Source organism: Phoca vitulina, unplaced genomic scaffold, assembly GCF_004348235.1.
Source record: "Phoca vitulina isolate PV1807 unplaced genomic scaffold, GSC_HSeal_1.0 scaffold84, whole genome shotgun sequence".
Lineage (NCBI taxonomy): Eukaryota > Metazoa > Chordata > Mammalia > Carnivora > Phocidae > Phoca > Phoca vitulina.
Genome location: NW_022589787.1, coordinates 5,378,146 through 5,402,467, shown reverse-complemented (window position 1 = coordinate 5,402,467; position 24,322 = coordinate 5,378,146). Strand labels below are relative to the sequence as shown.

At 40.6% G+C, this 24,322-nt stretch overlaps 1 protein-coding gene and 1 pseudogene across 4 annotated transcripts in view; one reads left to right on the top strand and one right to left on the bottom strand.

Moving 5' to 3' along the window:
• Nucleotides 1–8,856: 8,856 nt before the first annotated feature.
• Nucleotides 8,857–9,840, bottom strand: LOC116626173 (annotated as a pseudogene).
• Nucleotides 9,841–19,575: 9,735 nt separating this feature from the next.
• CYFIP1 (cytoplasmic FMR1 interacting protein 1) overlaps nt 19,576–24,322 on the top strand; it is a 128,026-nt gene continuing 123,279 nt past the window's right edge. For 2 of the 4 annotated variants that reach the window (XM_032395430.1, XM_032395429.1), the window contains exon 1: nt 19,576–20,035. The gene's annotated coding sequence lies outside the window, so the exon portion shown is untranslated. The remainder of the gene's footprint in view (nt 20,036–24,322) is intronic. The other 2 variants (XM_032395428.1, XM_032395427.1) reach the window with 1 other exon arrangement.

Genomic DNA, 24,322 nt, shown 5'->3' with positions numbered 1-24,322 from the left:
CATTAATAAGAGGAGGGAGAAGAACCATATGGTCCTCTCAATGGATGCAGAAAAAGCATTTGACAAAATACAACATCCTTTCCCGATTAAAACTCTCCAGAGTATAGGGATAGAGGGAACATTCCTCAAGTTCATAAAATCCATCTATGAAAAACCCACAGCAAATATCATCCTCAATGGGGAAAAGCTGAGAGCCTTTCCCTTAAGATCAGGAACACATCAAGGGTGTCCACTATCACCACTGTTGTTCAACATAGTACTAGAAGTCCTAGCAACAGCAATCAGACAACAAAAAGAAATAAATGGTATTCAAATTGGCAAAGAAGTAGTCAAACTCTCGCTTTTCGCAGATGACATGATACTTTATGTGGAAAACCCAAAAGACTCCACCCCCAAATCACTAGAACTCATACAGCAATTCAGTAATGTGGCAGGATACAAAATCAATACACAGAAATCAGTTGCTTTCTTATACACTAACAACACAACTGTAGAAAGAGAAATTAGAGAAACGATTCCATTCACAATAGCACCAAAAACCATAAGATACCTTGGAATAAACCTAACCAAAGAGGTAAAGGATCTATACTCTAGGAACTACAGAACACTCATGAAAGAAATTGAAGAAGACAGAAAAAGATGGAAAAATATTCCATGCTCATGGATCGGAAGAATAAACATTGTTAAAATGTCTATGCTACCCAGAGCAATCTATACCTTCAATGCCATCCCGATCAAAATTCCAATGACATTTTTCCCTCAAAGTGCTGGAACAAACAATCCTAAAATTTGTATGGAATCAGAAAAGACCCTGATTCGCCAAGGAAATGTTGAAAAAGAAAAACAAAGCTGGGGGCATCATGTTGCCCAATTTCAAGCTATATTACAAAGCTGTGATCACCAAGACAGCATGGTACTGCACAAAAACAGACATATAGACCAACGGAACAGAATAGAGAACCCAGATATGGACCCTCAACTCTATGGTCAAATAATCTTTGACAAAGCAGGAAAAAACATGCAATGGAAAAAAAGACAGTCTCTTCAATAAATGGTGCTGGGAAAATTGGAGAGAACATAGGCAGTAACCTCTGTGAAATCGCCCACAGCAACTTCTTTCAAGATACATCTCCAAAAGCTAGTGAAACAAAAGCAAACATGAACTTTTGGGACTTCATCAAGGTAAAAAGCTTCTGCACAGCAAAGGAAACAGTCAACAAAACAAAGAAGCAACCCACAGAATGGGAGAAGATATTTGCAAATGACACTACAGATAAAAGGCTGGTATCCAAAATCTATAAAGAACTTCTCACACTCAACACCCAAAAAACAAATAATCAAGTCAAAAAGTGGGCAGAAGATATGAAAAGACACTTCTCTGAAGAAGACATACAAATGGCTAACAAACACATGAAAAAATGTTCATCATCATTAGCCATCAGGGAAATCCAAATCAAAACCACACTGAGATAGCACCTTACACCAGTTAGAATGGCAAAAATGGACAGGGAAAGAAACAACAAATGTTGGAGAGGTTGTGGAGAAAGGGGAACCCTCTTACACTGTTGGTGGGAATGCAAGTTGGTACAGCCACTTTGGAAAACAGTGTGGAGGTGCCTCAAAAATTTAAAAATAGAGCTACCCTATGACCCAGCAATTGCACTCCTGGGTATTTACCCCAAAGACACAGATGTAGTGAAAAGAAGGGCCATATGCACCCCAATGTTCATAGCAGCAATGTCCACAATAGCCAAACTGTGGAAAGAGCTGAGATGCCCTTCAACAGACGAATGGATAAAGAAGATGTGGTCCATATATACAATGGAATTTTACTCAGCCATCAGAAAGGATGAATACCCAACTTTTACATCAACATGGATGGACTGGAGGAGATTATGCTAAGTGAAATAAGTCAAGCAGAGAAAGTCAATTATCATATGGTTTCACTTATTTGTGGAACATAAGGAATAACATGGAGGACATTAGGAGAAGGAAGAGAAAAATGGGGGAGGGGAATTGGAGGGAGAGATGAACCATGAGAGACTATGGACCTGAGAAACAAACAGGGTTTTAGAGGGGAGGGGGGAAGGGGGATTGGTTAGCCCGGTGATGGGTATTAAGGAGGGCACGTACTGCATGGAGCACTGGGTGTTATATGAAAACAATGGATTGTGGATCACTACATCAAAAACTAATGATGTATTGTATGGTGACTAACATAACATAATAAAATTAAAAAAAAAAAAACCTTTTTAAAAAAAAATTATGATCAGCGTTCATCCACATAGTATGTGTCAGAATTTCATTTCTTTTTAAGACTGAATATTATTTGATGGTATGTATATACCACATTTTGTTTATCCATTCATCTGTCAATGGATAGTTGGGTTATTTCCACCTTTTGACTATAGTGAATAAAGCTAATACAAACATGGTTGTACAAATATCCCTTTGAGACCCTGTTTTCAATTGATTTGCATATATACCCAGAAGTGAAATTGCTAGATCATATGGTGATTCTAAGTTTTATTTTTTGAGGAGCCAGCATACTGTTTTTATAGCATCTGCACCATTTTACATTCCCACCTGTGATGCACAAGGATTCAAATTTTTCCACATCCCAACAACACTGGTTATTTTCTGTTTTTTTTTTTTTTTTTTTTTCCCCTGGGGGGAGGGAGGGTGGTTATTTTGTTCCTAGTAGACATCCTAATGGGGCTGAGGTATAATTTCATTGTTGTTTTGATTTGCATTTCCCTAATGATTAGTGATGTTGAGCATCTTTTCCTGTGCTTATTAGGTATTTGCATATCTTCTTTGGAGAATATTTATTCAAGTCCTTTGCCCATTCTTCAATTCAGCTTGTTTTTAGTTTTTTTATTTAAATTCATTTAATTTAATTAACATACACTGTATTATTAGTTTCAGAGGTATAATTTAGTGATTCATCAGGTGCATATAACACCCAGTGCTCATTACTTCAAGTGCCCACCTTAATGCCCATCACCCAGTTACTCCATCCCCACACCCATCTCCCCTCCAGCAACCCTCAGTATGTTCCCTATAGTTAAGAGTCTATTATGGATTGTTACCCTCTCTGTTTCATCTTATTTTATTTTTCCTTCCCTTTCCCTGTGTTTATCTATTTTCTTTCCTATATTCCACATATGATCACTGAAAAAGAAAGAATAGGAGGTAGTACTCTCTGCCAGGGATTTAATCAAATGGATATAAGTAAGATGTCTGAACTGAAATTTAAAACAATGATTATAAAGATACTAACTGGGCTTGAAAAAAGCATAGAAGACACTAGAGAATCCCTTACTATAGAAATAAAAGAACTAAAATCTAATCAGGCTGAAATTAAAACTGATATTACTGAGATACAGTAGAGAGAGTCAGTGATATAGAAGATAAAATGATGGAAAATAAAAAACTGAAAAGAAGAGAGAAAAACAACTACTGGATCACAAAGGGAGACTTCAAGAAATCAGTGATTCCATAAAGCAAAATAATATCCAGATAATAGGAGTCCCAGAAAATGAAGAGAGATGGGGGCAGAAGGTTTCTTTGAACAAATTATAGATGAGAACTTCCCTAATCTGGGGAAGGAAACAAGCGTTCAAATCCAGGAAGCACAGAGAACACCCACCCCTCAAAATCAATAAAAATAGGTCAACCCCTCGACATATAATAGTGAAGCTTGCAAGTTTCAGAGATAAAGAGAAAATCCTGAAAGAAGCTGGGGTCAAGAGGTCCTTAACCTACAAGGATAGACACATAGGGCTGGTGGCAGACCTGTCCACAGAGACCTGGCAGGCCAGAAAGGACTGGAATGATATATTCAATGTGCTAAATGAGAAAAATATGCTGCCAAGAATACTTTACCCAGCAAGGCTACCATTCAGAATAGAAGCAGAGATAAAGAGTTTCCAGGAAAAACAAAAACCAAAGGAATTTGTGAACACTAAACCAGCCCTGCAAGAAATAGTAAAGGGAGTCCTTTGAGTGAAGAGAGAGCCCAAAAGAAACATACACCAGAAAGGAACAGAGACAATCTACAGGAACAGTGACTTTACAGGAAATACAACAGCACTAAATTCATATCTTTCAGTAATTACTCTGAATGTAAATGGGCTAAATGCTCCAATCAAAAGATAAAGGTATCAGAATGGATTTTTAAAAAGGCCCATAAATATGCTGTCTACAAGAGACTTATTTTAGACCCAAAGACACCTCCAGATTGAAAGAGAGGGGGTGGAGAACTATTTATCATGCTAATGGACATCAAAAGAAGCTGGAATAGCAATCCTTATCTCATATAAATTAGATTTTAAACCAAAGACTGTAATAAGAGATGAAGAAGGGCACTATATCATAATAAAGGGGTCTATCCAACAAGAAGATCTAACAATTGTAAATATTTATGTTCCTAAATTGGGAGCAGCCAATTATATAAACCAATTAATAACCAAATTAAAGAAACACATTGATAATAATACAATCATAGGGAAATTTAACAGCTCACTCACAGCAATGGACAGATCATCTAAGCAGAAGATCAACAAGGAAAGAAGGGCTTTGAATAACACAATGGACCAGATGGATGTAACAGTCATATTTAGAGCATTTCATCCTAAAGCAACAGAATACACATTCTTCTCAAGTGCACATGGAATATCCTCCAGAATAGATAACATATTGGGCCACAAATCAGGTCTTCGCCAGTACCAAAAGATTGCAATTATTCCATGCATATTCAAACTACAACACTTTAGAACTTGAACTCAATTACAAGAGAAAATTTGGAAGGAACACAAATACATGGAGGTTAAAGAGCATCCTACTAAGAAATGAATGGGTCAACCAGGAAATTAAAGAAGAATTTAAAAAATAAATGAAAATGAAAACACGACAGTTCAGAACATTTGGGGTGCAGCAATGGTGGTCCATAAGAGGGAAGTACATAACAATATAGGCCTTTCCCAAAAAACAAGAAATATCTCAAATACACAGTCTAACCTTACATCTAAAGGAGGTGGAAAAAGAATAACAAATAAAGCCAAAATCCAGCAGGAGAAGGGAAATAATAAAGATTAGACCAGAAACCAATGACATGGAAATAAAAACAACAACAACAACAATGGGACAGATCACTGAAACTAGGAGATCATTTTTTGAAAGAATTAATGAGACTGATAAACCCCTAGCCAGACTTATCAAAAAGAAAAGAGAAAGTACCCAAATCAATAAAATCATGAATGAAAAACGAGAGATCAGAGCCAAAACCAAAGAAACACAAACAATTATAAGAGAATACTATGAGCAATTATATTGGCAACAAATTAGGTAATCTGGAAGAAATGGATGCATTCCTAGAAACATATAAATTACCAAAACTGACACAGGAAGAAATAGAAAACCTGAACAGACCCATAATAAACAAAGAAATTGAATAAGTACTCAAAAATCTCCCAACAAACAAGAATCCAGGGACAGATGGCCTCCCAGCAGAATTATAACAAACATTTAAAGAAGAATTAATACCTATTCTTGTGAAACTGTTTCAAAAAATAGAAATGGAAGGAAAACTTCCAAACTCATTCTATGAAGCCAGCATTACCTTGATCCCCAAACCAGACAAAGAGCCTCACCAAAAACAAGAATTATAGACCAAATCTCTGATGAAGATGGATACAAAAATTCTCACCAAGATACTAGCTAATAACATCCAACAGTACATTAAAAAGATTATTCTCCACGACCAAGTGGGATTTATTCCTATGCTGCAAGGGAGGTTCAACATTCACAAATCAATGTGATACACCACATTAATAAAGGAAAGGACAAGAAACATGCAGAAAAAACATTTGACAAAATACAGCATCTGTTCTTGATAAAAACCCTCTGTTGTGTAGGGATAGAAGGAACATACCTCAATACCATAAAAGCCATATAAAAAAACCCACAATGAATATCATCCTCAAGGGGGAAAAACTGAGAGCTTTTCCCCTAAGGTAAGGAACACGACAGGTATGTCTACTCTCACCACTGGTGTTCAACATAGTACTGGAAGTCCTAGCCTCAGCAATCAGACAACAAAAAGAAATAAAAGGCATCCAATCAGCAAAGAAGTCAGACTTTCACTCTTGGCAGATGACATGATACTCTATGTAGAAAACCCAGAAGACTCCACCCCAAAATTGCTAGAACCAATACAGGAATTCAGCAAAGTGGCAGGATATAAAATTAACACACAGAAGTCTGTTGCATTTCTATACACCAACAATGAAGCATCAGAAAGAGAAATCAAGGAATCGATCCCATTTGAAATTACACCAAAAACAATGATATCTAGGAATAAACCTAACTAAAGAGGTAAAGGATCCATACTCTGAAAACTATAGAACACTTATGAAAGAAATGGAGGAATACACAAATAAATGGTAAAAAAAACATTCCATGATCATGGATTGGAAGAACAAATATTGTGAAAATGTCTATACTACCCAAAGCAATCTACACATTTAATGCAATCCCTATCAAAATACCACCAGCATTTTTCACAGAGCTGGAACAAACAATCCTAAAATTTGTATGGAACCAGAAAAGACTCCAAATAGCCAAAGGAATGTTGAAAAAGAAAACCAAAGCTGGAGGCATCACAATTCTGGACTTCAAGCTGTATTACAAAGCTGTAGTCGTCAAGACTGTCTAATACTGGCATAAAAACTGACACATAGATCAATGGAACAGAATAGAGAACCCAGAAATCGAAGCTCAACTATATGGTCAACTAATCTTTGACAAAGCAAGAAAGAATATCCAATGGAAAAAAAAGAGTTTCTTAAACAAATGGTGTTGGGAAAATTGGACAGCCACAGGCAGAAGAATGAAACTGGACCACTTTCTTATACCACACAAAAAAATAGACTCAAAAGATGAAAAACCTAAATGTGAGACAGGAATCCATCAAAATTCTTGAGGAGAACACAGGCAGTAACCTCTCTGACCTTGGCTACAGCAACTTCTTTCTAGACATATCTCCAAAGGCAGGAGAAACAAAAGCAAAAATGAATGGGACTTCATCAAAATAAAAAGCTTTTGGGGCGCCTGGGTGGCTCAGTCGTTAAGCGTCTGCCTTCAGCTCAGGTTATGATCCCAGAGTCCTGGGATCGAGTCCCACATCGGGCTCCCCGCTCGGTGGGAAGCCTGCTTCTCCCTCTCCCACTCCCCGTGCTTGTGTTCCTGCTCTCGCTGTCTCTGTCAAATAAATAAATAAAATCTTTAAAAAAAAAAAAAGCTTTTGCACAGCAAAGGAAACAGCCAACAAAACTAAAAGGCAACCTACGGAATGTGAGAATATATTTGCAAATGTCTTGTCAGAAAAAGGGCTAGTATCCAAAATATATAAAGAACTTATCAACCTCAACAAAAACAAAAAAAAAACCAAAAAAATCCAGTCAAGAAATGGGCAGAAGATATGAAAACACATTTCTCCAAAGAAGACATACAAATGGCTAACAGACACATGAAGAATGTTCAACATCAGTCAGCATCAGGGAAATACAAATCAAAACCACAATGAGATACCACCTCACACCAGTCAGAATGGCTAAAATCAACAACTCAGGAAAGAACAGACATTGGCGAGAACGTGGAGAAAGGGAAATCCCCTTATACTGTTGGTGGGATGAAACTGGTGCAGCCACTCTGGAAAACAGTATGGAGGTTCCTCATAACATTAAAAATTGAGCTACCCTATGACCCAGCAATTGCACTACTAGGTATTTATCCAAAGGGTACAAATATAGTGATTCAAAGGGGCACATGCACCCCAATGTTTACAGCCGCAATGTCCACAATAGCCAAAATACGGAAAGAGCCCAAATGTCCATTGACAGATGACTAGATGTGGTATATATATAAACTGAATATTACTTAGCCATCAAAAGAATGAAATCTTGCCAGTTGAAATAATGTGGATGGAACTAGAGCGTATTATGCTAAGTGAAATACATCAGTCAGAGAAAGACTGATATCAGATGATTTCACTCATATGTGGAATTTAAGAAAGAAAACAGATGAACATAGGGGAAGGGAAGGAAAAGTAAAATAAGATAAAAACAGAAGGAGGCAAATCATAGGAGACTCTTGTTTAAGAGGACAAACTGTGGGTTGCTGGAAGGGAGGTGGGTGGGGGAATGGGCTAAATGGGTGCTGGGTTTTAAGGAGGGCATATTTTGGGGTGAGCACTGGGTGTTATATGTGGGTGATGGATCGCTAGATTCTACTCCTGAAATGGGAACTGCATCTTATAAGTTTTGGTATGATGTGTTTTCATTTTCATTTGTTTCAAGATATTTTCTAATTTCTCTTTTTTAAGAAGATCCATTTATTTATTTTAGAGAGAGAGAGAGTACGAGTGGGAGGGGCAGAGGGAGAGGGAGAGAGAATCTCAAACAGACTGATTTCATGACCTGAGCTGAAACCAAGAGTTGGATGCCCAACCAACTGTACCACCCAAGTGCCCTTCTAATTTCTCTTCTGATTTCTTCTTTAACTCATTGGCATTTGAGTGTATTTTTTATTTTCATGTATTTGTGGATTTTTCCATTTTCTTTCTGCTATTTTTTTTCAGGGGGAGGGCTTGGTACAGTATACTTTATATTGATGGTACATGACAAGGTAGGGCTCCCCAAACCCCTCCCCTTCTTCAGGGGGTCTGGGATGGAAACTGTGTAGGGCTCGGGAGATTCTCAGTGTGTTGGGGGATGAGTTTGGGCCAGGACTCCCAGCAGCTGAGGGTCTCTCTCTTCCTCTTGCTCTCGGTAGGGCAGGTGGTCCAGGGGGCTCTTACTCCTTAGAGGCCATGTGGACCATAAGGCCTACCACCCATTTGCTGTAGCCAAATTCATTGTCATACCAGGAAATGAGCTTGACACAGTGGTCACTGAGAGCAATGCCAGCCCAGGCAGTGAAAGTGGAAGAGTGGATGTCACTGTTGAAGTCGCAGGAGACACCCTGGTCTACAGCACAGCCCAGGATGCTCTTGATGCTTGCTTCACCACCTTCTTGATGTCATATTTGACAGCTTTCTCCAGGCAGCAGGTCAGATCCATGACTGACACATTGGGAGTGGGGACACAGAAGGCCATGCCATTAAGCTTCCCATTCAGTTCAGGAATGACCTTGCCTATAGCCTTGGCAGTGACAGTAGAAGCAGGGATGATTTTCTGTACAGGCCCTCAGACATCATGCCACAGCTTCCCAGAGGGTCCATCCATGGTCTTCTGGGTGGTAGTGATGGCATGGACTGTGGTCATGAGTGCCTCCATGATACCAAAGTTGTCATGGATGACCTTGGCCAGAAGGGCCAAATAGTTGGTGGTGCAGGAGGCATTGTGGACAATCTTGAGGAAGTTGTCATACTTATGGTTCACACCCATCACAAACATGGGGACACCAGCAGAAGGGGCAGAGATGACGACCCTTTTGGCCCTACCCTTCAAGTGAGCCCCAGCCTTCTCCATGGTGATGAAGACCCCAGTGGACTCCACAACATAGTCAGCACCAGCATCACCCCATCTGACATTGGCAGGATCTCACTCCTGGAAGATGGAGATGGGCTTTCCTTGACAATAAGTTTCCTATTCTCAGTCTTGACCATGCTATTGAATTTGCAGTGGGTGGAGTCATACTGGAACATGAAGACCATGTAGTTGAGGTCAATGAAGGGATCATCAATGGTGACAATATATCCACTTTGCCAGACTTAAAAGCAGCCCTGGTGAACAGATGTCCAATACGGCCAGATCAGTTTACTCCAACCTTCACCATAATGTGTCAGGGACATGGCTGGCACTGCATCAGAAGATGCCACTATGTGTTGAACAGGGAGGAGCAGAGAGCTCCTTCTGCTGTTGATTTCTAGTTTCATCATAATCAAAAAAGATGTTTTGTATGATTGCAATTTTTAAAAATTTCTGAAGACTTGTTTTGTAGCCTAACATATGGTCTATTCTGGAGAATGTTCCCTATGCACTTAAGAAAAATGTGTATTCTGCTCTTGTTGATTAGTGTTCTGTATATGTCTTTTAGGTCGGATTCATAAAAAAAACTTACTACAAAGCTATAGAGATCATAATATACAGTATCATAACAATGTAGTACTGGCATAAAGACAGACATATAGACCAATGAAATAGAATAGAAAGCTCATAAAGAAACCCTCACATAAATGGTCAAATGATTTTTGACCAAATAAGGAAAGAGAATACTTGAGCAATATGTCCTTAACATATTAATAATCGTTTTTAAAAATCCTATTCTGATAATTCCAACATTCCTGCCATATCTGAGTCTGGTTCTTTTGCTTGCTCTATCTCTTTAAACTGTGTTTTTTGCCTGTGAGTATGCTTGTAATTTTTGTTGAAACATATATGATGCTACTGGTGTTGCTGGCAGGCTGGCTCCAGGGACCCAGAGGGAGTCTTGCAGGACCAGCCAGGAGGGCTGTGCTTATGGAAATCAAACAGAGCCAGCAGGAGGTGAAAGCAGAGTTTATTGAAGATGTAGAGGGAGTGCAGATACAGACAGAGTGTCTGGGAGACTCAGAAAGGAAAGGAGAGAGTCTCGTCTTTGGAGTCTAGGGGTTTTTACTGAGGACAGTGGTCTGGTGTCCATGTCCTCTCAGGCACCCAGGAACCGGTTAGAACAAAGATGAGGGCCCAGGTGTTATTCTTTGGAGCCAGGGGTCTTGGCGATGAGATGTCGAGCTCTGGTGATCTGGAATACACATATGATCGCTTTATCCGGTCATTCTCATCTGGTCCTTCCTTAGATGTTATCTGTTCTAGAGAAATCATTAACTCCTTGTCCCTTACAAGGAGGACATATGCTATTTGCATTACAAGGCATATGTCAAGTTGGGTGGAGCTACAGGTCCTAGCAAGAATTGAAGCAGGAAAAGGAGAAAAAGCAGACTTTTATGGAGCCCTTCAGTTTCTCTATCTTACTGGGTAAGAGGATCTGTGGTAAATAGACCTTTATCGATACGGCATTAAGATGTAGGGGGAGGGTAAACATTCCATAGTTCATAAAATTATGATTAGTTCTCAGTTTTCTAGTGAGGCAGTGCCCTTGGGCTGTGAACTTCACAAGTGTTTCTCAGTTTTCCCCCTCCTTTAGGCAGGACAGGATGGCTAGAGAGGCTGGCATTGAGTATTTCCCTTCATGCAGGTTGGTTATGCTTTGATAAAACCCAGATGAGTTAGGGTTTGTTGAAATAGTTCTAAGGGCAGACTTTGTTAAGAACATGATGCTCTGGCATATTTCAAAATGGTTCTTTTTTCCCTCTCCCTGCTGGAAGCACAAGGCGATTTTTCTCCATTCTTTACTGTGAGAACCTGGTAAGGCTTCGGGAGATAAAAATCACAAAATAGTGGACACACCCTCTAAGACAGGGTCCCTCCTGGGGTTTTTCCATCTTAGGCTTGTTTACACTGAGCCTCCAGCAATTCACAGGTTTCAGCTTAGGTTTCCTACCCTGATACTGGTTCCTCCAGAGGCTTCTGCTTATGGGTTTCTCTATGGTAAGTTCTGATTCTTTGTATCCACTTGTCTTATCTCTCTGATTTATAAGTTAGCAGTTTGCCCTGTGACCTTACTTCTTTAGTGGATCTCAGCAGAGTTGTTGATTTTCAGTTCCTTTAGCTTTTTACTTGTTAGGACAGAGTGACAACTTTCATGCTCCAGATATGCTAGACCAGAAACTGGATTTCTAGAATTTCTATCTTTGTCGATATTCTCATTTTGTTCATATATCAACATATCAAAATATGTTCATATTTTGTTTTCCTGATTTCCTTTATTTCTCTATATGTGTTCTAATTTAGCTAATTGAATATATTTAAGGCAGTTGTTTCAAAGTCTTTGTCAAGTAAGTCTGAAATCTGTTTCTTTAGGGTGAGTTTCTGGAGATCTATTTTGTTCCTTTGAATGGGTCATGTTTTCCCTGCTTCTTTGTATGCCTTGTGATATTCTGTTGAAAACTGGACATTTGAAAAAAACAGGTACCTCTTCCAGTCTTTGCAGACTGATTCCATGCAGGGGAAGACATTCACTAATCATTGCAGAGTGAATGCTTAAGGTCTTTTTTTTTTTTGGTCATGTATTGTTCTTGGGCCTGTGTGTATGCTTTTTTTTTTTTCTAATTCCCTGTATACATAGCTACTTTTTTTTTTTAACTTTTTTATTGTTATGTTAATCACCATACATTACATCATTAGTTTTTGATGTAGTGTTCCATGATTCATTGTTTGTGCATAACACCCAGTGCTCCGTGCAGAATGTGCCCTCTTTAATACCCATCACCCAGGCTAACCCATGCTCCCACCCCCTCCCCTCTAGAACCCTCAGTTTGTTTTTCAGAGTCCATCGTCTCTCATGGTTCATCTCCCCCTCCAATTTCCCCCCCTTCATTCTTCCCCTCCTACTATCTTCTTCTTCTTTTATTTTCTTAACATATATTGCATTATTTGTTTCGGAGGTACAGATCTGTGATTCAACAGTCTTGCACAATTCACAGTGCTCACCATTACATAGTTGCTTTTTAAAAGTCTTATTTCCCTAAAAGTCTCATCCTGCTTCTTCTCAGGGCCCTAGATGTTCTGTTGTATTCCTCTGCGCATAATTAATCTCGTGTCCCCAGGTACCCATAAGTCTGAAATCCCCTGCAGCTCTCCACCATGCTCTGGCATCCACCACTGCTTTCATCAGCCTCCAACCTGATATCCAAACTAATCCACCTTTCCTGTCACCACTCTGAACCAGGCAAGACAAAAACCAGTCCCCCCTAAAACCCCCAGACAAGTCAGAACTAGTTGCAGACAACTCCCACTTTTTTCCTTTCACCCAAAGGGAGGGACCAGAAATTGAGCAGCTTCCTCCTAAATCTATGCCAGGGAGGGAGTAGGCAAGGGTGATCAAAAATGCCATGAAATTTTTGTTTGGAATGTTTTGAGTGCAACTTTTTCTTGATTGTGTATTTGTTTGTTGCTACAGATTCTTTTTTTTTTTTTTAGAGAGAGAGAGAGTGCAGAGAGATAGTGGGGGGAGGGGCAGGAGAGGGAGAGAGAGAGAATGTTAAGCAGACTCTGAGCCCAGTGTAGAGCCCAAGGTGGGGCTGGATCTCATGACCCTGAGATCATTACCTGGGCAGAAATCAAGATTCAGATGCTTAACTGACTGGGCCACCCAGGCGACCCACCCCTTTTTTAAGTAGGCTCCATATTCAGCGTGGAGCCCAAAAGGGACTTGAATTCACTCACGACCCTGAGATCAAGGCCTGAACTGAGATCAAGAGTCAGACACTTAACCTGTGGAGCCACCCAGGTGCCCCAGTTGCTGTGGGTTCTTAACTGGTTTATAGAATACTTGCAAAGCTACTTTGGTCAATATGGTGTTTACTTGGTGTTTCTGTGGGAGAACAAGGGCCTAAGGTTTCCTACTCTGCCACCTTGCTCTCACCAACCAATATATTATCTTTTCTACATGGTAAATTATGTAATAATTTTGAGATTCATCCATTTTGTGATAAAACTTGGATCAGTCATCCTTTCCTTTTTATTAATTAGAAATACTCCATTGTCTGAATATAGCACAATTTGTTTATCCATTTTTCCTAGTTATGCACTTTGAGTTGTATCTAGTTTTTGCTATTATGAATAAAGGTCATAAGAATGTTCATGTACAAGTCTTTGTGTAGTGGTAAATTTTAGAGACCTGTCTAGCAAGAAGTTGCTGCAGCTGAGGTCAAAGAGGTTGCTGCCTGTGTTCTCTTCTAGGATTTTGATGGATTCCTGTCTCACATTTAGGTTTTTCATCTTTTGAGTCTATTATTGTGTATGGTGGAAGAAAATGGTCCAGTTTCATTCTTCCGCATGTGGCTGTCCTATTTTCCCAACACCATTTGTTGAAAAGACTGTCTTTTTTCCATTGGATATTCTTTCCTGCTTTGTTGAAGATTAGTTGACCATAGAGTTGAGGGTCCATTTCTGGGTTCTCTATTCTGTTCCATTGATCTATGTGTTTTTTTTTGCACCAGTACCATATTGTCTTGATGATTACAGCTTTGTATTAGAGCTTTTTAAAAAAATTTTATTTTATTATGTTATGTTAATCACCATACAGTACATCATTAGTTGTTGATGTAGTGTTCCATGACTCATTGTTTGCATATAACACCCAGTGCTCCATGCAATACGTGCCCTCCTTAATACCCATCACCGGGCTAACCCATCCCCCCACCCCCATCCCCTCTAAAACCCTGTTTATTTCTCAGGGTCCATAGTCTCTCATGGTTTGTCTCCCGCTCCGATTTCCCCCCCCTTCATTTTTCCCTTCCTTCTCCTAATGTCCCCCATGCTATTCCTTATGTTCCACAAATAAGTGAAACCATATGATAATTGACTTTCTCTGCTTGACTTATTTCACTTAGCATAATCTCCTCCAGTCCCATCTATGTTGATGCAAAAGTTGGGTATTCATCCTTTCTGATGGCTGAGTAAAATTCCATTGTATATATGGACCGCATCTTCTTTATCCACTCATCTGTTGAAGGGCATCTCGGCTCTTTCCACAGTTTGGCTATTGTGGACATTGCTGCCATGAACATTGGGGTGCATATGGCCCTTCTTTTCACTACATCTGTGTCTTCGGGGTAAATACCCAGGAGTGCAATTGCTGGGTCATAGGGTAGCTCTATTTTTAATTTTTTGTGAAACCACCACACTGTTTTCCAAAATGGCTGTACCAACTTGCATTCCCACCAACAGTGTAAGAGGGTTCCCCTTTCTCCACAATCTCTCCAACATTTGTTGTTTCCTGTCTTGTCAATTTTTACCATTCTAACTGGTATAAGGTGATATCTCAATGTGGTTTTGATTTGAATTTCCCTGATGGCTAATGATGATGAACAGTTTTTCATGTGTCTGTTAGCCATTTGTATGTCTTCTTTGGAGAAGTGTCTGTTCATGTCTTCTGCCCATTTCTTGACTAACACTGTCTTTTGATGAGAAGTTTTACAATTTTGATCAAATCAATTTATCATTTTAAAAAAAAATAAATAATGGGCGCCTGGGTGGCTCAGTTGGTTAAGCGACTGCCTTTGGCTCAGGTCATGATCCTGGAGTCCTGGGATCGTGTCCCACATCAGGCTCCCGGCTCAGCGGGGAGTCTGCTTCTCCCTCTGACCCTCTCCCCTCTCATGCTGTTTCTCTGTCTCTCTCTCTTTCTCTCAAATAAATAAATAAATATAATCTTTAAAAAAAATAAAATAAAAAAATATTGACTGAAGAGGTTAGTACTTTTTCTGTTTTAAGAAGTTTTTGCTACATCTACTCTAAGATTATGAAATTATTCTTTTATGTTTTCTTCTGGAAGCTTTGTATCTTGGGGTTTCACATTTAGGTCATGATCCATATTGAGTTAATTTTTATAGATGGTGTGGGCAAGGAGAAGCGTCAGGTTTTTTCCACATGGTTATGCAGTTATTTAGCACCATTTTTTAAAAAGACTCCTTTCTATTTCTCCTTTCATTGAATTACTTTGGCACCTTTATGGAATATCAACTGACCATGCAGGAGGGCTTGTCTTAGTCCATTTGGGCTGCTATAACAGAATACGTAGACTGGGTGGCTTATAAACAACAGAATTTTATTTCACAAAGTTCTGAAGCCTGGGAAGCCCAAGATCAAGGTGCTGGCAGATATGGTGTCTGGTAATAGCCTACTTCCTGGCTCATAGACCTGTAACCCCACATAGTGGAAGAGATGAAGGAACTCTTTGGGATCTCTTTTCTAAGGACATGAATCCCATTCATGAAGGCTCCACCCTCATGACCTAATCACTTTTCAAAGGCCCCACCTCCAAAACCAACATAAGTTTCAGCATATGAATTTTGAGGGGCATCTGGCTGGCTCAGTTGGTAGAACATGCAACTCTTGATCTCAGCATTTTGAGTTCAAACCCCACATTGGGTGTAGAAGTTACTTAAAAATTTTAAAAAATATGAATTTGGGGGGACACAATATTCAGTCTATAGCAGGGCTTATTTCTCACTACTCTTTTTCACTAATCTATTTGTACATCCTTATGCCAGACCACACTTTTAATTACTGTGGTTTTATAGAACTGGTATTATTTCTTCCTTGAATGTTTTGTAGAATTCACCAGTGAAGCTAAATAGACTTGGAAATTTTCTTTGAGGGAAGGTTTTATATTACAGATTCAGTTATTTTCTTCTACCAATATGGAACTATTCAGATTTTCTTTCTTTTTTTCCTTTTGTCAGTTTTGGAAAGTCATGTTTCCAAGAAATTTATGTTTCTTCTGAATTGTTAAATTTATTGCCATGAAGTTTTTCATACAATTCTTTAACATCCTTTTATTTGATAAGAAACCATTGGTGTCTCCCTTTTTATTTTTTAAGTTGGTAATTTATGTTTTTCTAAAATCAATTTTGCTAGGCTATAACAACTCTATTAATTTTTTTTTAAAGTAAGCTCTATGCCCAATGTGGGGCTTGAACCTGTGACCCCACGATTAAGAGTTGCACACTCCACTGACTGAGGTAGCCAAGCTCCCCTCTATAACTTTTTTTAAAAGGCAGCTTTTTTGTTAGGTCATCTGTTTTCTACTTCATTGATCTCTGCCCTTAACTTTATTATTTCTTTCACTCTTATTTTCTTTGGATTTCACTTGCTTTTTTTTTCCTAACGTTTTTGAGGTAGAAGTTTAGATAATTGATTTTCAACCTTTCTTGTTTTATAATATATGCATTTCATATATAAACTTTCCCTCTGAGCATTCATTTAGCTGCATCTTGCAAATTTTGATTTTTTTAATTATTAATTCAACATATTTAAACTTTTCCATTGTGATTTCTTCTTTGATCAAAGGGTTATTTACAGGTGCATATTTTATTTTCTAATATTTGATCATTTACAAAGTTATGCTTTTATTATTGCTTTCTAGTTTAATTCCATGGTGGTCAGAGAAGGTACTATATGATTTCAACCCTTTGAAATCTGTTGAGATCTGTTTTACTTCCTAGCATATGGTATGTTTTGTGAATGTTATGTACGTATCTGAAAACTTTAATTCTTCCCAGTAATACCTTGAGGGTTCAGTATAAAGGTTTTGAACATCTTTTATCAGATACAATGTATTCTGTATTTTGTTTTGTGAGGGTACTATTTAGGTCAAATAGATTAAGTGCTTTTTATTTTATTTATTTTTTAAAATATTTATTTAAGTAATCTCTACCCCAAATGTGGGGCTCAAACTCATGACCCCAAGATCAAGAGTCCCATGTTCTTTCAACTGAGCCAGCTGGCACTCCAGTTAATTGCTTTTTAAGTTTTTCTGTATCATTACTTATTTTTGTGTCTGCCTGTTCTATCAATTACTAAGATTAGGATCTCTAATTATGACTGTGTACTTCTTCTTTTCTCTTTTTCCCAAGTATTCCACAGCTTATTTGGTGTATACATAGTTAAAAATTTTTTTTCTTAGTGAATTGATCTGCTTATCTTTATCAAATGTCCCTTTTTCTTTCTTTTCTTTTTTTTTAAGATTGATTTATTTGAGAGAGAGAGAGAGAGTGCAGGTGGGGAGGTGCAGAGGGAGAGAGTCTTTTAAGCAAGCTGCTCACTGAGTGCAGAGCCCAATGCAGGGCTACCGCCAAGCCAAGGTGGGGGGACTGGAGGGGGAGCCCTGGGTGGGGGGCTCAATCTCACAACCCTGAGAACAGGACCTTAGCTGAAACCAAGAGTGCAACGCTTAACCTACTGCACCACCCAGGTGCCCCTGTCCCTTTTTATTTCTGGTGACACTTTGTCTTGAAGTATTTGATATTAATATAGTCACTCCAGGGCGCCTGGGTGGCTCAGTTGGTTAAGCGACTGCCTTCGGCTCAGGTCATGATCCTGGAGTCCCTGGATCGAGTCCCGCATCGGGCTCCCTGCTCGGTGGGGAGTCTGCTTCTCCCTCTGACCCTCCCCCCTCTCATGTGCTTGCTCTCTCTCATTCTCTCTCTCTCAAATAAATAAATAAAAAATCTTTAAAAAAAAAATATAGTCACTCCAACTTTCTTATGATTATTATGTAAATGGTATATTGTTTTCCATCTTTTTAATGTCAATCTCTTTGTGTCCTTATAAAGCATCACTTTTATTTTTTTAAAGATTTTATTTATTTATATGAGAGAATAAGAGCATGACAAGCAGGGGCAGGGGCAGATGGAGATGGAGAGGGAGAAGCAGACCCCTGCTGAGCAGGGAGTCCGACTGAGGCTCCATCCCAGGACCTGGGGATCACCACCTGAGCTGGAGGCAGACGCTTAACCGCTTAACCGACTGAACCACCCAGGTGCCCCTAAAGTATGCCTCTTTAAAATAGCATATATTTGGGATTTGTTTTATTCAATGTGACAATTTATCTTTAATTGGAGTGTTACATTTACATTTAATGTAATTGCTAATATGGTTGGATTTAAGCCTAACAGCTTGCTATTTGTTACTGCTTATCCTATGTGCTTTTTGTTTCTTTGCTGCCTTCTTTGGATTGAGTATATCTCAGCATTCTATTTTATTTCCTCTCGTGGATTTTTAGCTATGGCTCTTATTTTTTGTTTTAGGAATTACAGTATTTTTAAAATATCACAATACACCTTGAATTTGTATTCTATCACTTCACCTACAGTGTAAAACAAAACAAAACAAAACAAAACCCTTTGGAATCTAACTTTGAGACTCAGTCCTGGGCAGAGAGAAACAGTAATCTGAGTGAAAATGTGTGGACTGGGAACCAGAAAGTCACTCAAAACGCATGTTCTGTAGGAATGTCAGGGACTTGCAGGAACTTCTAAAAAAAATGTTCTCTGAATATTTAGACAACTGGTAGATTCTATTCTGGTCAGGATCCATTTGCTGTGACTTTTTGCATTATCCAGAGGACAGATGGGAGTAAGCAAACCTCTTGTGGTTTTCATAGTCTAGTGGCCAGATTAGAATACTTGATGCCCATCATTATTGTTCTCCATTAGAACCAAAATGGGTTAAGGGGAAGTGGGTAGGTGGGGGTCGGTGCGGAGTTTAGGGCAATTTTTCTCCTAAGCATGCTTGTGACAAGCTCACTCCATTCACTGTTTTCATGTAATTTGTCACTTAATTGGCCTCTCTCAAGATTGTTTTCGGGGACTTGTTCAAATTAAGTTTTCTTCTGTTAGCCATTCCCACAAGTCCGCACGCGGGTTTGCCCCGGCTCAGAGGGCGAAGAGGTTGTACAGATGTGATCACTGCAGGGGCCCGTCGAAGTGTGTAGCTGCCGCACGCAGTACCCCACCGCCCGCCACGCCCTGGCATGCGCAGCGCAGGTGTGCGCACCTCCTACCTGGCAGCGGAGCCCGGTCGGCGCGCGCTGGGTGCCTCCCCCCACCCCACCCCAAGCCTCTTCGGCAGCCCATCCACCCACAGCCCTGATCCCATGTATCCCCGGAGCAGTGTGCGGATCGCCGCCCCTTTTCCTCCACGGGCCGGGCGGCTCCCACCGGCGGAGTCCCAGAGCAGTGTTCCCCAGCGGTCCCACGCAGAGCTGAGGTCACCGGAGCCGGCAGGTGGCCTTCGGAGATCTCCCTTAGGAAGCACCTTAGGCGGCCAGAGGAGAGCGCGGACAGGGCCTCTCTGTTGCCTCCTTACAGCGGATAGGCATAAGGCGTGCGCTGCCTGGCAGGATCCGCGGGGCGGTGGAGGGTGCCCGGCGCAAAGGAGGGAGCAGCCAGGGCCGCGGCCCGAGCGCGGAGGGAGGAGCGCCGGGAGGAAGAGGCCGAGCCGGGAGAGCCCCCGCCCCGGGAGGAAGGGGAGGAGGCCGGGTGTTTCCTGGCGCATTCCCGGCCCGCCCGAGTGACTCACTCAGCCAGGAAACTCCCAGGGCCCGCGTGGGACCCCCGGAGCCGCCGCCGCCGTCGACCCAGGTGAGGAAGGCTGCTGCCCCCGGCCAGCCCTGCAACCCCTGTGGGGTCCGGGCGGCCCTCGGAACCGAGTCGGGCATTGCGGCAGCGGGGCCGCACCCTGGCCTCGCGGGCGGCTAGGACTTGGTTCTCCGCGGCGCGGCCTCCCCGGCGGCGCGGCCTCCCGGGATCGCCCCGGCCCCCGCACGCCAGTTTCCGTGCCTCCGAACCCTCAGCACCAGCGCATCCCGGTCTGTGCGCCCTTGGACACCCTCACATTCCCTGCCCCAAAGCCCTCCGGCCCCTGACCCCGACCCCGCGCCCCGGGCCCCTGCGCCGGCGTCTCGGATCCCTAGCCCCCGGCACGTGGCAGAGCTCCAGTGGGGAGGGTATATTGGTGTTTTGTAGTTATTGTTGGAAAGTAAGGCGCAGGCAGCCTGGACTAGTACCGTGCGACTAGACCCGAACCAGTTTTTGCTTGCTTTGTGCCCCTCTCTGAGGAAGGAGGGAGACTCTGGCCAAGCGAAACCATTTTGCAGATTCTTGGACAGGAGTTTTGGGCTTTGTTAAGGCTCCGGATTAAGTGGGCAGCGCTGTTCCGCACAGCCATACTGAATGTGTATTTTAAGCCTGAAATGCGTGCGTTTAGTTTGCAGCATGTTGTGGGTGCGAGAAAAATGGTGAGAGTAATTTGGAAATGGGGTTTAAGGAGTGTTTTTTAAGCTGGGAGAGGCGTCCAGACCATGTCCACTCTAGTGTTATGTCCGAAGAGTACAGATAGCAATTGCTTATTAAACCCAGTGTTAGATGATCTGCGCTTCTGTGGGCAACTGAGACTTTGGAGTGCTTCTTTTCTAGTAGTAGAGAGGGTACTGTGTGCCACACTGGACAGTTTTTGCCGCTTCGTGAGCCCAGGGGAATTTCTTGGCCTTTTTCTAATATTATTCCTTAAATGATTCGTGATTGAAGCGGCAGTGATACCTGGTGCTGTATATCAGATTGGTGTGCTTGACACTCCATCACCAACTCGGAGTAGCTTGGTGATTGTGCCAGAAAATCCTCTCCAGTTCAGTAGCCAGAGGCTGCAGTTTCTGTGCCTGGACCATTAAAGGGTCCCACCTCTGCTGTCCCTTATCCCTGAATGTCGTAGTGGTTTTCCGTGTGAAGTGTAGATGTGCAGGCACAGAGCTGAAAAGAAATCACTATTATTTAAATGTGGACCACGGCAAGTCTGCATTTGTAGGAATTCAGTAGGAATGTGGTGCTAATGTTTGATTCCCTGCTGCCTTCTTCCTCCGCAGCATCATCTCCGTGACAGAGGCAAACAGAATTGTGGTGGAAAACATTTCCTGTGTTAACACATATGTTTGTGTGCTGATAGGTCGCTCAAAGAAAAATTTTCTGTTGTTTTATTTTTTTGTATGTGTTTATTTGGATTTATTTTTAAACTTACATATAGTAAAGTTTGCTTTTTGGTGTATGGTTATGAGTTTTGACAAATGCATGGTCATAGGACTCCCATCACAATCAAGATACAGAACAGTTCTGTCACCCACCAGATTCCTTCAGCTCTTTGTAGGCAACCCCTCCCCCCATTCACAACTCTTGGCAACACCTGAGTTCTCCATTCCTACATTTTGCTTTTTCCAGAATATGTGGCCTTTGAGTGTGGCTTAGTTCACTTAGCGTAATGCATTTGAGATTAATCTATTTCCTGGTTTGTCCCTGAGGGGTAAAGACATAAAGTTTTGAAAAGTACACATGTAGGATACAACCTGAGAGATTAAAATAATACATTTCTTTAAAGATTTATCCATTTACTTGAGAGAGAGCACATGAGAGAGCAGTGTATGAGTGGGGGGTGAGGGGCAGAGGGAAAGAATCTCAAGCCTACTCCCCACCCAACCCTGAGCCCCTGGTTGGCTGGATCCCACCACCGGAGATCACCACCAGAGGGGAAACCAACTGAACCACCCAGGTGCCCCTCAAATAATATTTTTAAGTCATGAGAAAAATTATAAAATGCCCACTTATTTAAAAATTGAAAAGTACAGAACTATGTACATTAAAAGTGAAATTCCTTCAGTGCTTCTGTGGTACTATATAGCCTTTTCTGTGCATACACGTAGTTTCTGTTTTTTTGTGTTCTTTTGGTAACATAATGAGATTATATATTGCATATATCATCATACCTTTCCACTTAATGACTTTGGTTCATTTAAAGATCTTGGAGATCCTTACATGTTGGCATATACAGTATATAAACACAGATTTTCCTTCATTCTTTTTTTTTAACATTTTATTTATTTATTTGAGAGAGAGTGAGTGAGAGAGTTTGCGTATGCACGAACAGGGGGAGGGGCACAGGGAGAGGGAGAAGCAGATTCCCTGCTGAGCAGGGGTCCCAGGACCCCAAGATCATGACCTGAGCCAAAGGCAGATGCTTAACCGACTGAGCCACCCAGGCGCCCCTCCTTCATTCTTTTTAATGGCTGTATAGTGTTCCATGGTATGGGTGGATTATAATTTGTTTAATCAGCCTCTTGTTAATTGATACTGTTCTTTCACATTTGTCACCATCATAGTCAGTGCTTTTGTTTATATCTTTGTGCACATACTCAAGCTTACCATTCTGGAACTGAGTTTGGGTTAAAATAATAGCTAACATTTCTTGAATACCTGTGCTCCAGCATTGTTCTAAGCCAGGGTTATTTCTCCTGTAAAGGTCCAGATAGAGAATATTTATGCCTTTTGGGGCCATATGGTCTTTATCACAACTACATCATTCTACTGTTGTAACATCAAAACAGCATAGACAATATGTGATGAGAGTGTGGCTGTGTTTTAATAAAACTTTAGTTACAGAAATAGGCAGTGTTGCTAACTCTTATTCTGAGTTCTTTACATACTAATTATTCTCACAACTGTCAAAGGTAGGTGCAGTTATTGGATGAGGAAATTGACAAAGAGAAATGAAGTATGTATCCAAGATTATATGCCTGGTAAATGGTAGAGCCAGACTTTGAATCCAGTCATCTTACTCACATACTTCAGGTTAAAAATTAGAAAGAATCTGCCGAAAATACCTTGCCCCAAATGTTAGATCCTAGGACCTGACCCTCACACACTTACTGAATCACCTGTGATTCTTTTACGGAACGTGCTTGCTCATGCACCACTCCAGGAGCACTTGGCTCCCCACTCCCCAGTTGTCCTTCTCACTCTGTGATGTGTTCAGGCTTTTGATTTGTTTCACTAGCACCACCTTATAGAGAGGTCAGCTCAGTGCCTGGATGACAGAGACTTAAGCAGGTGAGATCAAGTTGGGTCTTGGTAAGTCTGCTGCTTTGATTGTTGATGTCTGTTTGCTCCAACATGATTATCTGAGGCCAAGTGGGCACATTGCTTGGCCTGCCTTGACTCATTTTCCTTCTTTGGTGACATGGGAAACGTACCTCTTAGATTTTCATGAAGAGCAAATGAGAATATAGGAAAATACTGTAGAAGGGACAGTTACCATTAGTGCTATGTTTTCTGAAGTTTTTATATTAGAAAAATGTATTTTATAAAGGTGAAGTTTTAAGTAACTAACCTGTTTAAGCTACTTTTATTGTTTTTGCTACTAAAATTTAGCCAGCTCTTAGCAGTCATGGGATAATATGGATTAATTACATCTACATAATTTAAGAACTTTATTTTAGCCAGTTCAATAAGGACAGAAAAAGAAATAAAAGGCATGCAAGTTGGCAGGGAAAATGAAACTGTCTCTTATTTGCAGATGTGATAATCTATATAGAAAATTCAAGGCATCTATGAAAATGCTATTAGGACTAGTAAGTGAGATTAGCAAGGTCACAAAATACAAAGTCAACACATGTCAGTCACTCTGTATACTAGCAATGTATGATTAGAGAGTGAGGTTTTAAAATATCATTTTCAGTAGCTTCAAAAAAATCAAATACTTAGATATAAATCTAAAAACACAGGATCTATGTCCTGAAAACGACAAAATGCTGATGAATGAAAACAAATGAGTGAAAAAAATGTAAATAAATGGAGAAGCATGCTATGGTCTGGGGTTGGAACACTCAACATAGTAACGGTGTCAGTTCTCTCCAAGTTGATCTATATATTTAACACAATTCCAGTCAAATATCTCAGCAAAAAAATATTTTAAACAACTTTATTGAGGTATAATGTACATAATTAACCTACTTTAATCATGCAGTGATTTATAGTAGATTTACAGGGTTGTACAGCCATCACCATAATCCAGTTTTAGAACAGTAAGATTCCATATGACTGAATAGG